General features: G+C 39.2%; 1 long non-coding RNA gene across 2 annotated transcripts; it reads left to right on the top strand.

The window, feature by feature from the left end:
- Positions 1-1729: 1729 nt before the first annotated feature.
- On the top strand, positions 1730-8246 carry LOC135542266 (uncharacterized). Of its 2 annotated transcripts, none has more exons than XR_010456037.1 (4): positions 1730-1791; positions 3579-4153; positions 4261-4416; positions 4652-8246. It is a non-coding gene; the product is annotated as an uncharacterized LOC135542266 (long non-coding RNA). The 2 variants fall into 2 exon arrangements; XR_010456038.1 differs by lacking the exon at positions 1730-1791 and adding an exon at positions 2791-2812.
- Positions 8247-14299: the final 6053 nt, after the last annotated feature.

The raw sequence follows: 14299 nt of genomic DNA, 5'->3' as shown, positions 1-14299 counted from the left end.
ATTTCTTTAATTGTCAAGTTGTTTTCATAAACATGCTTGGTAAAGGGCAATGAGCTAGACACAAATGCATGCTTATTTCTAAACAGGTTTGGAGTGCAACAGTTATACTGTATCTTGTATACATCACATGCATCTTTACCAAGGTGACCATATTCATTAACCACAAACAACTGTACGCTACTAACATACTACTTCAATTTGTTTTCCTGGGGCAAATACCCAGGGTCGCATACAGTTAACATACAGTAGACAAAGCAATTTGTGCAGCCTACCATACACAAACATCCCAAAAAAGGTAGAGAAAACATTTTCTTCCTTTCTTACCTCTCCGGAACACTGGGTTTAATAATAACTTAAAAGATAACGTATCTGCAAAAAGTTCTGATTTGTTGACTGTAAGCCTACATGTAAAGAGTTCTTCTGACTAATGACCAGGTCTCCTTGCCAACCAGCAGACAATAGAGGAAGTGAACACAGAAGGGGACCGCCCACTTCACATTTCACTGGGCCATGAAAGCAAGCCTTCTGCTCTCTGCGGTCTGTAGGGAGTGGAGAACAAAGCAATAAACCAAGTTCCTGGTTTCACTCTCACGGGTGCTGGCTGTGTAAGGTGAGCTAAAACTATTTTCTGAATGTTAACTGTGAAAATAAAATGGTAGGGTATAGGGAAGGTCAAAAACACAGTCGAAAGATAGCGTATTAATGAAACACCATATGTGCTTAATATTTCAGTTGCCCTCTACTTAGTTTCAGAAAGCAGGTGCATTGGTATTGTTCCGGTTCCAACCACATTTTATTGTCGTGCACACATACTGTATTTTGCAGATGTTATTGCAGGTGCAGCGAAATGCTTATGTTTCTAGCTTCGTCAGTGCAGTATACATAACACTAATTTAAATGAAGAAATATCAGAACGAGCAATGTCAGAGACCGGAATATATATATATAACTTTTGAACAGTAGTGTATATATATATTATAAAAAGTAGTAAAAAATGGTAGGGTGATGGAGGAGTGATGGTTGCTGATAACGGGCCTCTGTAAGCCTATTCCATAAAAAAATCAGTAGTTTCCAGCTACAATAGTCATTTACAACATTAACAATGTCTATACTGTATTTCTGATCAATTTTATGTTATTTTAATGGCCACATTTTTTTGCTTTTCTTTAAAAAACAAGGACATTTCTAAGTGACTTAAAATGTCCATGTTTTTTTTCTTTAAAAAGCACATTTTTTGTCCATTAAAATAACATAAAATGTATCTTAAATACAGTATAGACATTGTTAATGTTGTAAATGACTATTGTAGCTGGAAACGATATGGAACATCTACATAGGCGTACAGTGGCCCATTATTAGCAACCATCACTCCTGTGTTCCAATGACAGACGCCTCACAAGTCCTGAACTGGTAGCTTCATTAAATAGTACCTGCAAAACACCAGTCTCAACGTCAACAGTGAAGAGACAATTCCAGGATGCTGGCCTTCTAGGCAGAGTTGCAAAGAAAAAGCCATATCTCTGTCCAGTGTCTGTGTTATTTTGCCCATTTTAATCTTTTTTTTTATTGGCTTATCTGAGATATGTCTTTTTCTTAGCATCTCTGCCTAGAAGACCAGCATCCTGGAGTCGCCTCTTCACTGTTGACAGTGAGACTGGTATATATATATATACCGTATGTATATAATGGTGTGTATGGGCAGTATATGAATAGGAAAGGTGTGTGCATCAGTAGGCATATAGGATGAGCCTTGACTGGAATACAGTATATACATATGAAGTAGGTAAAACGGTATGTATACATTATTAAAGTACGCAGTGTTCAATGACTATGTACATAGGGCAACAGTCTCTAAGGTGAAGGGTTGGTGGTAGCCGGCAAGTAAGTGACTAAGTTCAGGGCAGGGTACTGCGCGGAGACCGGCTAGTGGTGATAGAAGCTGTCTCTATGTCCCAGCTTTGATGCACCTGTACTGTCTCCGTCTTCTAGATGGTAGTTTTTTTTATGCTGTAGACTCTCGTTTAGTTATTATGATGCTAATTCTTTAGTGGGCTGAAAGAGGTGCGATTCTGCCTACCTCGGTCAAATACACATGTGCTGTAACATTTTGCTAATACAAAGGCTACCATACACAGCAGGACTACCTGAATACAATGACAAAACATGGGTCGTGATCAACGTTTCCTCCAAACTACCCGCGTACAGTAACCCGTGACTGCTGCGCAGCTCCCCTGGGACTACTGCGCAGAAGAAATACTCTTATCAGTCCATTGAGAGAAGAACGAGATTGAATTTCGCTCAACTTTCTAGAGTTTTCCATGTTAGTTAACACTATCAGCGTTTGCGTTACTGTGGAAATTGTGATCGAATCAACGCAATATTAGCCACTTTCAATGCAACATACAGAAACAAAATGAACAACGCAAGATATTGCATTGTAGGCAGAACGCAACAGAGTAGGATTCTATTACATTGACAGGCATGGTCTCATTCCGTAAAGTACGCAGACCGGTGCGGCATAACCAATCAGAGCCGCAGTAAACCTATATGCAAATAGACCATTGCCATATATGGATCCATGCCATTTGCTTTGATCTGGACTTTACAGCTGTGGTCGTGAGTAGATGTGCTTCTTTTGCGATTAAAGCAAGAACTGCATGTGGCCACCTGTGCACATTTTTGTTCATATCCTTTGCTAGTTTGTTATTAACCCAGTTATAGATAATGTGTAGTTCAGCAATAGGGGAGTGATTTTTTCCTACAAGAGCCCAACATGTGTACCTTTTCTAGACATTTTTGAAAAGTGAGTCAGGTAAAGAGCTTTTTTATGCGTTAAAGGGGCAGTGTTGTATTTTGAGACAGGCTTGAATAAGCTAAGTAGCCAGTAGGCAGAGGTTAGCATAATTTGTCTGATTCTCTGTAATAATGGTATGGGAATAGTAACGCATTTTATTTTGTAAAGTGGTTTCTTGCATCAAACAACCTCATTTTCAGTCACCTCCTTGTCTGAAGGACAAGTGGTTAAACAGGTTAATGTCGAGTCCTGCCTGTTTTTTTTCTTCAAAAGTCTCATGTAGGCCTACATTGAAAACCACACATTGGCTGCTACTGTAGGCTGAATGATAGAACAGCTGTTTACATGTTAAAATGTTATGGGATGCATTTTGTTCATTGTTTTTGATGGTAGGCCACTCTGGTAGGTCTACATTATGATCAAATAGCCACAGTTGCCTACTTGGCCACTTTTATAACTGTAACTTAAAGCGGGTACAGCCTCAGTGGTCACAGTAAACGCGTGCTGGAAGTTTCACAGAATTTTCACAACGTTCAAGCTCAGCAGACCAGAAATTTGCTCAGTGCCTAAAACATTTTAAGAGAACATTGGTTGTGACTCATATGTATGGTATCCTTTGGGACTGTGAAAAAATAGAACAAGTACAGGCTTGTGTTTCTATATTAGAACACACAGCCTGAGGGACTTTAAAATATGGTTGGTCAACACTGTATACACAGCTGTTTTTTTATTTTTATTTTTTAGATCCTTATAATACATGTCTTTATTATGTTGTTCACTATAGGACCAAAGAGAACATGATGGCCATTGATCACAGACTTTCTCTACCCCTGACAAGTTTTATTATGGCCATTTCCTTGACTACAACTACAACTCTGACAAGCTCTTCTGAGAGAGGAAATAATGCCACTGTCGCAAATATCCGTTTGGTTACTGCAATCACAGAGACAATGGCGCCAAACCAGACCTACACCACAGCCATGTCAACTCCTTCAAATGTCACTGTTGACGGTGCTCTCCCTACTACAAGTTACCATAACTCAAGTCAGAACAGCACTGGAACAACAACTCACAATGCTGTGCAGGACAACTCAACAACCACAACAGCACTGGCTGACAGCTCAAACACAACCACTGAGGCAACACCATCAGCTTTGGCCCCTACAGGTAATGCTACATCTGCAGCCATTACAGTCCCAGGTATTGTCCCCTCCACTGCAACAACCACCCAAGCAGCCAAGACCACTGAAAACCAAAACAGTACATCAAATATCCCACCACAACAATCAACTAAGAATCTTCCTCAAACCACAAATGCCGCCATGTCGATGACAACCGCAACACATAATGTGACACAAGGTAACTGCTGCTGGTTGATATGTCTGTCTTTAAATATTATTAGTTATTATGCAACACAAATGTAAAATAATTTCAATTATTCACATCTTTCCTGGTTTATTCAACAGGTTTTGGACTAGACAATTCAGAAAAAGGCATGACGGTTTTCTTCAGTGTTGTGCTTGGGGTGTTTGTTTTGGGAATATTTATGTACACGTTGAATAGATGGAACAAGATGAGGCAATACTCACACCGACCTCTCTATAACAACTCTGAGGCCGAAGGTAAGAGAATTCATACATCATGTTCTCATTAGATCTTTCTCCAATATCTCAAATGCATTTTGTCATTCTCACTAAGATGTAGACACATTAACAGTGCATGCAGGCTCCAATTGAATAATACATGAGTTTCATTCTTGTGTAGTGCATTAATATATGTTTTATTACAGCTGATACATTTGTGTTACTGTCGTGAATGTTACATTGGTTCTTACAGCTCTACTCAATTCATTTTCAGTGGGTGGATCCCTAGCAGCAGACGACACACTTGTAATTTCAGGAGGACTCTACGATGGTTCACAAATCTATAATCCAACTATGACAACTACTGATATGACGGAGGATGAGTTCAATTTTGATAACCGTCTACATGTGTCCCAGCGATCACAGTTCCGCCTGGAGTTCTTAACTGAAGAACGAGAGAGCTCCCCAGGCTATGAGGCCTCTACCTTTCATACTTTTCAGCCAATTGATGATGATTTTTAATGTAAAATCTAGCTTCTTTTTTTTTTGTTTTACTCCAGTTTGTAAATGGTGTCCAAACTAGCCAATGGGCTTTTTTTTAACATCACTTTAACAATTGCATTGTTTATACTGTTGAAGTCGGAAGTTTACATACACTTAGGTTGGAGTCATTAAAACTTTTTCAACCACTCCACAAATTTCTTGTTAACAAACTAATAGTTTTGGAAGTTGGTTAGAACATGTACTTTGTGCATGACACAAGTAATTTTTCCAACAATTGTTTACAGACAAATTATTTCACTTATAATTCACTGTATCACAATTCCAGTGGGTCAGAAGTTTACATACACTAATTTGACTGTGCCTTTAAACAGCTTGGAAAAGTCCAGAAAATGATGTCATGGCTTTAGAAGCTTCTGATAGGCTAATTGACATAATTTGACTCAATTGGAGGTGTACCTGCGGAGGTATTTCAAGGCCTACCTTCAAACTCAGTGCCTCTTTTGCTTAACAGCATGGGAAATTGAAAAAAAATCAGCCAGGACCTTGTGAAGATGCTGGAGGAAACAGGCACAAAAGTATCTATAGCCACAGTAAAACAAGTCCTATGTCGACATAACCTGAAAGGCCGCTCAGCAAGGAAGAAGCCACTGCTCCGAAACCGCAAGAAAAAGCCAGACTATGGTTTGCAACTGCACATGGGGATAAAGATCGTACTTTTTGGAGAAATGTCCTCTTGTCTGATGAAAAAAAAATAGAACTGTTTGGCCATAATGACCATCATTATGTTTGGTGGAAAAAGGGGGAGGCTTGCAAGCTCAAGAACACCATCCCAACCAATAAGCACATGTTGTGGGGGTGCTTTGCTGCAGGAGGGACAGGTGCACTTCACAAAATATATGGCATATGAAGGAGGACATTTACGTGGATATATTGAAGGAACATCTCAAGACATCAGTCAGGAAGTTAAAGCTTGGTCGCAAATGGGTCTTCCAAATGGACAATGACCCCAAGCATACTTCCAAAGTTGTGGCAAAATGGCTTAAGGACAACAAAGTAAAGGTATTGGAGTGGCTATCACAAAGCCCTGACCTCAATTATATACAAAATCTGTGGGTAGAACTGAAAAAGTGTGTGCGAGCAAGGAGGCCTACAAACCTGACTCGGTTACACTCGCTCTATCAGGAGAAATGGGCCAACATTCACCCAACTTATTGTGGGAAGCTTGTGGAAGGCTACCTGAAACATTTGACCCAAGATAAACAATTTAAAGGCAATGCTACCAAATACTAATTGAGTGTATGTAAACTTCTGACTCACTGGGAATGTGATGAAAGAAATAAAATCTGAAAAATAATTCTCTCTACTATTATTCTGATATTTTTGCATTCTTAAAATAAAGTGGTGGTCCTAAGTGACCTAAAACAGGGAATATTTACTCGGATTAAATGTCAGGAATTGTGAAAAACTGAGGTTAAACGTATTTGTGCATGTAAACTTCATACTTCAACTGTATACATTTTTTGTATGTATATTATTTGTATTTTTTCTTCTTAGTACTTTTGTCACCCTACCATTCCCTCCCTACCCTAATTGGATTCAGCTAATGGACAACAATACTTATACCACTACTGACAGTTATTTCGCTCTATGATACCTGTAGTTAAATAATTATATATATATTCCTAACTTCCTCTTTCTTCAAGTGTTGGATTTTCACCCACAGCGGCCAATCCATTATTCATTCTGATCTTAACTCCAACCCTCTGATGTCCACCGATTAACCCATCTTTCCCAGTATAATGCCATTTTTCTATTTTCTTTTACAATACTTCCCTTCATTTTACTATGATGTCTTACGAGGGTCCTGTACTGAATACTTTACCTAGGAGTATAATGATATTTCGCATTGACTGATTGTGGTTTTTCAGATCCCCTAACAATGCAGGTTGCAGGTCCTGCTGAACACAGACATTAAGACTGAACAACCATTCCTGGGCCTGACTCCAAAATCGAGACACCAATGGAATGTACCATAAAATATGTTCTATTGATTCTGTGTCCTCATGACAGTCTGCACAAGGCTGACTGTTCAATGCCCAATATATTGAGCATTCATTTTGTAGCAAGTATTTTATACTATAGCTTAAATTTTAAATAATTGATTGAAGTGTCAATTGTTGTTTTATATATCAATTCATAGATCCGAAGCCAAGGTATTGAGCCATCAAAAGCCTGTTTTCATATGACTTGATTTTTATACGGTATTGCTGTCAAGCACGTTGACTGATACATTTTTCGATTTACACTACTCATTTTAAACCATTTATGATTTTGAATGGGTGGCAGACAGATTAATTCTTTAATTTCTTCAAAAAGTAATGGTCTCTTCCCATTTTGTGGCAGTGCTGCAATGAGCTGGTTATAATTTTTGGATTGAGCATATACCTCCATGTTGTTAGTATGCCTGTGTGACATAAGTTTACAATTTTTATTCATGATTTTTTCTGTATCAGTAAATTGGAGTTAATATTATTCTATTATTATTCTATTATTTGCTGTAAAATTAAATCTTCCTTTTCTGGAGGATGGAATTGAAATTGTAGCCAACTCTGTAAAAAGGAGGATACATGAAACGGATTGTACACTAAGTGTACAAAACATGAGGACCATTTGCTTTCTCCGTGACAGTCTGACCAGGTGAATCCAGGTTAAAGTTATGATCCCTTATTAATGTCACCTGTTAAATCCACTTCAATCAGTGTAGATAAACGGGAGGGCACAGGTTAAAGAAGGATTGTTAAGATTTGAGACATGGATTGTGTATGTGTGCCATTTAGAGGGTGAATGGGCAAGACAAAAGATTTAAATTCCTTTGAACAGGTTATGGTAGTAGGTGCCAGGCAAACTAGTTTGAGTGTGTCAAGAACTGCAATGCTGCTGGGTTTGTCATGCTCCACAGTTTCCCGTGTGTAACAAGAATGGTCCACAACCCAAAGGACATCTATCCAAGTTGACACAACTGTTGGAAGCATTGGAGTAATCCCTATGGAATGCTTTCGACCACCTTGTAGAGTCCATGCCCGATGGATTGAGACTGTTCTTAGGACAAAAGGGATTGAAACTCAATATTATGAAGGTGTTCCTTATGTTTTCTACACTCAGTGTATATACAGTGCATTCGGAAAGTATTCAGACCCCTTCACTTTTTACACATTTTGTTACGTTACAGCCTTATACTAAATTCGATTAAATATGTTTTTTTCCTCATCAATCTACACACCATACCCCATAATGACAAAGTGAAAAAAGGTTTTTAGAAATGTTTGTAAATGTATTCAAAATAAAAAACGGAAATACCTTATTTACATAAGTATTCAGCCTCTTTGCTATGAGACTCAATTGAGCTCAGGTGCATCCTGTTTCCATTGATCATCCTTGAGATGTTTCTACAACTTGACTGGAGTCCACCTGTGGTATGTTAAATTGATTGATTTGGAAAGGCACAAACCTGTCTATTTTAGGTCCCACAGTTGACAGTGCATGCCAGACCAAAAACCAAGTCATGATGTCGAAAGGAATTGTCCGTCGAGCTCCGAGACAGGATTGTGTCCAGGCACAGATCTGCAGCATTGAAGGTGCCCAAGAACACAGTGGCCTCCATCATTTTTAATTGGAAGAAGTTTGGAACCACCAAAGCTCCTCCTAGAGCTGGCCGCCTGGCCAAACTGAGCAATCGGGGGAGAAGGGCCTAGAAGGACAACCATCTATGCAGCACTTCACCAATCAGGTCAATCATTCGCCAGACGGAAGCTAGTCCTCACTAAAAGGCACATGACAGCATGCTTTGAGTTTGCCAAAAGGCACCTAAAGGACTCTCAGACCATGAGAAACAAGATTATCTGGTCAGATGAAACCAAGATTGAACTCTTAGGCCTGAATGCAAGCGTCATGTCTGGAGGAAACCAGGCACCGCTCATCACCTGGCCAATACTATCCCTACGGTGAAGCATGGCGGTGGCAGCATCATGCTGTGGGAATATTTTTCAGCTGCATGGAGACTAGTCAGGTTCGATGGAAAGATGAACAAACAAATGATGGCCTCCACAATCACCCGACCTCAACCCAATTGAGATGGTTTGGGATGAGTTGGACCAAAGAATGAAAGAAAAGCAGCAAACAAGTGCTCAGCATATGTGGTAACTCCTTCAAGACTGTTGGAAAAGCATTCTTCAAGAAGCTGGTTGAGAGAATGCCAAAAGTGCGCAAAGCTGTCATCAAGGCAAAGGGTGGCTAATTCGAACAATCTCAAATATAAAATATATTTTGATTTGTTTAACACTTTTTTGGTTACTACATGATTCCATATGTGTTATCTCAGTGTTGATGTCTTCAATGTTATTCTACAACTTAGAAAATAGTACAAATGAAGAAAAACACTTGGATGAGTAGGTATGTCCGAACTTTTGACTGGTAGAGTATATAATAACAAAACATATATGTGGGGGATTGGAAATGATGTAGACAATTACATTGATGGAAGCCACAATCTATCTGCAATATTAAAGTTGATCTACCCCCTACATTTTTTAAATAAATTGGCACCTCAGGGGTTTGAGGTATATGGCCAAGGGCTGTATCCAGGCACACCTCATTGTGTCGTGCAGAAGAACAGCCCTTAGCCGTGGTATATTGGCAGTGGTGTAAAGTAAAGATACTTGAAAGTTCTACTTAAGTCGTTTTTTGGGGGTATCTGTACTTTACTTTACTATTGGTATTTTGGACTACTTTTACTTCATTACATTACAAAAAAAAGTATGTACTTTTTACTTTATACATTTTCCCTGACACCCAAAAGTGCATTTTGAATGCTGAGCAGGACAGGAAAAGGGTCTAAATCACACACTTATCAAGAGAACATCCCTGGTCATCCCTACTGCCTCTGATCTGGTGAACTCACTAAACACATGCTTGGTTTGTAAATGATGTCTGAGTGTTGGAGTGTCCCCCCTGGCTATCCAGAAAAAGTTAAATCAAATTGTTGCCATCTGGTTTGCTTGATTTAACAAGGCAAGTGAGTTAACACCAAATTCTCATTTACAATGATGGCCTAGGAGCAGAAAAACAGATTTTTACCTTGTCAGCTTGGGGATTTGATCTAGCAACCTTTCAGTTACTGTCCCAACACTCTAACCACTAGGCTACCTGTCACCCCAGGAATTTGAAATGATTTATACTTTTACTTTTGATACTTATGTATATTTTTGCAATTACATTTACTTTTGATTCTTAAGTACAGTATATATAAAACCCAATATATATATATATATATTTCACTTTGACTTGAGTCATTTTCTATTAAGGTTTATTTGCTTTTGTTTAATTATGACAATTGGGTACTTTTTCCACCCACCATACATTTACCATATACCGCAATCCCCCTCGGGCCGTATTGATGAATTATTCTATGCATACAGCAATGCATGTTCAATTCATACAGACCTGAGGTTGTGCTACAAAATAGTTGCCTCTCAGGATTCATTCTGCATCTACTCCAGAATAGTCTTCTCCAGTTGCAGCTGATTGAAAATTTCTGATAGCTCCTCATAACTCACCCTGGGGAAGAATTCACATTCAGCATTATTTAAACGGAGACATGGAGGAAAAGTGTCCCTCGGGTTATTGGATAAGTGATGTTTGAACATCAAAGGACTCATGCTGGGCAATGTCTGTCGTGAGATTCTTTTTCACATTCAGCATTTTTTTATATATATTTTTTTTATATAATCTTTACATATCATCTTTACCAGTTCATCTTCAATGATTTGTAGCTGGCTGTCTTCATTTTCTTTCTGTTCTTTGATCTCTCTCAGAAAACAAAACTGATATGTAATCTCTGGCTGCATACAAGATAAAAACAAATGTCAATGTTTGAAAAATAAAGCAATTGTACACAAGAGGGCGTGGTTCCTTTTTTTTCACGGCTGTGCTGCTGTCATAGGTACAAGTCGAAGAAGGCGAGCAACAGTTCCCCTAATTCAATGTTTCTTTTGTCAAGCTCCTCTGTGACTGTAAGTAAGCATCAGTTCAATGTATTTTGCCATGGTAAGCAAGTAAAAATGAAAGTAATATAATATAAGAATGTGTATTACCAATCTGACTATTTGGGTTCAACAAACATGAAAATAGGAACCTCCTAAATGCCCCACCTATGTATCTCAACTGTTAATGTTTGAAATTCCTGGGCTGTGGCCTGAATCTCTACATGCTTGTTTGCTTGTTGATCTTTTATTTTGTTCCAGTTCTTCCAAGACTGAGTCTTTCTTGGCAATGACCTTTGTTGAGCTCCAATGCCATCACAATAGCTTTTCTGCTTTCCTAAAGAGATATTGAAAGTAACAATGCATGTTTTCCATTGTCTCATTACGCAGCCACATAAAGCTAAATAGCATTTTAGAATGTATAATGACCAACATATGCCCCATTGGAATAGGCATGATGAATTACATAACTAACCTGTGTTTGGAATATTCTCTACATCAGCATATTGGTGTAATAAACAACGTACTAACCTTGCAGTCTTGATTGAGCTGTTCTGCGCTGTTCTGCAGACGTTCTCACAGGGATTCTTGTTCTGGTTTGAAACATCGAAGGGCTTCCTGATGTTGCTCAGTCAAAAGAAATACGACACTCTTGTCATAAATCCTGATTTTATACAGGACTGAAGCAGTGACAGTACGATGCAGCTTCCATGCTTAAAGTTTCACTTCCAGTAAAATGCATGAAATGGAAATAAAAGTTCACTAAGACCTATGGGATTAGTTTTACTGGGTAATGTAAGTATGTGCACGAGAACGATACACCACATCCATCATTTTAGTCCCAAATCTGACATGGCAGTAATGTTTACATGGCAGTAATGTTTACATGTTTACAATGTTTACATGGCAGTAATGTTTACATGGCAGTAATGCTTACATGTTTACAATGTTTACATGGCAGGAGAGCAACACTTCCAGCCAGAATAACCAACTGTTTTTCTGCACACGCCAAGGTCTGCTGACACTACTAGTCTCAATTGACATCCCCGTGTTTTCCATGACATTACAGAGTTTGACAAGAGAACATAGAACTGATTTGATCAATTGATGTTTAAAACACAGTGCTGCACATATACAGTATTTTATATGAATGGCCTGCATTTATCAACTTTTATATTGAGTACTTTGTTTATACGTTTTGTGCCAGTGAATTAACGTTGAACATCGCCAAATGTGCAATAAAAAAGTTTTGTGGCTATAGACTTATTTAATGAAACCCTGTCTGTTGATGTAGTAGGCAAAAGATTTCTAGATCGCAAATCGTGGCATCCCTGATTCCCCACTGAGCTAAACTTTTTTGGAAAAGGCAAATATACTTGCTCTTCCATAAACGCATCTCAAGTGTAAATAAGCTTGCTGTTCAGCAGCTCAAATCAGCGGGATGGGGGCATTTTTATTAGAAGGGACGTCAACCGTGGATAGCTAAATAAATTATTATGTTCACACTTCCTCAAATTAAATATTATGGGGACACCTATACATTTGGCTGCCAAGCACAAGTTAACAGTGTAGCATACACTCTAAAAAAAATGCTGGTTGATCCAACTGCTTGGTTGCAGGTGTTGGGTTGTTTTCCCACTTAGTTGGGTTGTTTTCTTTTCTTTAAAAACTGCTGGGTTATTGATGTTGGGTTATTAAGATATGAATCCAGCGGGTCAGATCAGAAGACTGGTGACGTAATTTAGTAAGGTTGTGGCATTCAGCTAGTTCTTTTTAGCCACTCATTAGAGTAGATGTCATTCCTGTTCATCTGTTCTGTTGCATAGATATCGCATGATAAGGTTGAACATTGACATTTTGTAGTTTTAATGAAATTTACAGAAGTGTATAAGGTTCGTCAAAGCCTACAGTGCCTTCGGAAAGTATTCAGATCCCTTGACCTTTCCACATTTCGTTACGTTACAGCCTTATTCTTAAATGGATTAAATAAAAAACATTCCTCAGCAATCAACACATAATACCCCATAATGACAAAGCCAAAACAGTTTTTTTGAAAGTTTTGCAGAAATACCTTAGTATTCAGACCCTTTGCTATGAGACTCGAAATTGAGTTTACGTGCATCTTTTTTCCATTGATCATTCTTGAGATGCTTCTACAACTTGATTGGAGTCTACCTGTGGTAAATTCAACTGGACATGATTTGGAAAGGCACACACCTGTCTATAAAAGGTCCCACAGTTGAAAGTGCATTTCAGAGCAAAAACCAAGCCATGAGGTCAAAGGAATTGTCTGTAGAGCTCCGAGACAGGATTGTGTCGAGGCACAGATCTGGGAAGTGCACCAAAACAATTCTGCAGCATTGAATGTCCCCAAGAACACAGTGACCTCCATAATTCTTAAATGGAAGAAGTTTGGAACATCCAAGACTCTTCCTAGAGCTGGCCGCCTGGCCAAACTGAACAATCGGGGGAGAAGGGCCTTGATCAGGGATGTGACCAAGAACCTGATGGTCACTCTGACAGAGCTCTAGACTTCCTCTATTGAGATGGGAGAACCTTCTAGAAGCATAACAATCTCTGCAGCACTCCACCAATCAGGCCTTTATGGTAGAGTGGCCAGACGGAAGCCACTCCTCAGCAAAAGGAACATGACAGCCCGATTGGAGTTTTGCCAAAAGGCACCTTAAGACTCTGAGACCATGAGAAACAAGATTTTCTGGTATGATGAAACCAAGATTGAACTCTGTGGCCTGAATGCCAAGCGTCACATCTGGAGGAAATATGGCACCATCCCTACAGTGAAGCATGGTTGTGGCAGCTTCACACTATGGGGAAATGTTTCAGCAGCAGGGACTGGGAGACTAGTCAGGATCGAGGCAAAGATGAACGGAGCAAAGTACAGAGAGATCCTTGATGAAAACCTGCTCCAGAGCGCGCAGGACCTCAGACTGGGGTGAATGTTCAACCTTTGAACAGGACAACGACCCTAAGCACACAGCCAAGACAACACAGGAGTGGCTTCGACAAGTCTCTGAATGTACTTGAGTTGCCCCTGCCAGAGCCCAGACTTGAACCCGATCAAAAATCTCTGAAGAGATCTGAAAATAGCTGTGCAGCAATGCTCTCCTTCCAGAGCTTCTGAGGATTTGCAGAGAAGAATGGGAGAAACTCCCCAAATACAGGTGTGCTAATCTTGTAGTGTTAAACCCAAGAAGAATCAAGGCTTTAATCGCTGCCAACGGTGCGGTTCTGAATACTTATGTAAATGTGATATTTCAGTTTTTTCTAAAAACCTGTTTTTGCTTTGTCATTATGGGGTATTGCGTGTAGATTGATGATGGGCATTTAAAAAATCAATTTTAGAATAAGGCTATAACCTA

The sequence above is a fragment of the Oncorhynchus masou genome, chromosome 6 (genome assembly GCF_036934945.1).
Source record: "Oncorhynchus masou masou isolate Uvic2021 chromosome 6, UVic_Omas_1.1, whole genome shotgun sequence".
Taxonomy (NCBI): domain Eukaryota; kingdom Metazoa; phylum Chordata; class Actinopteri; order Salmoniformes; family Salmonidae; genus Oncorhynchus; species Oncorhynchus masou.
This window is presented reverse-complemented; position numbering and strand designations above follow the sequence as displayed.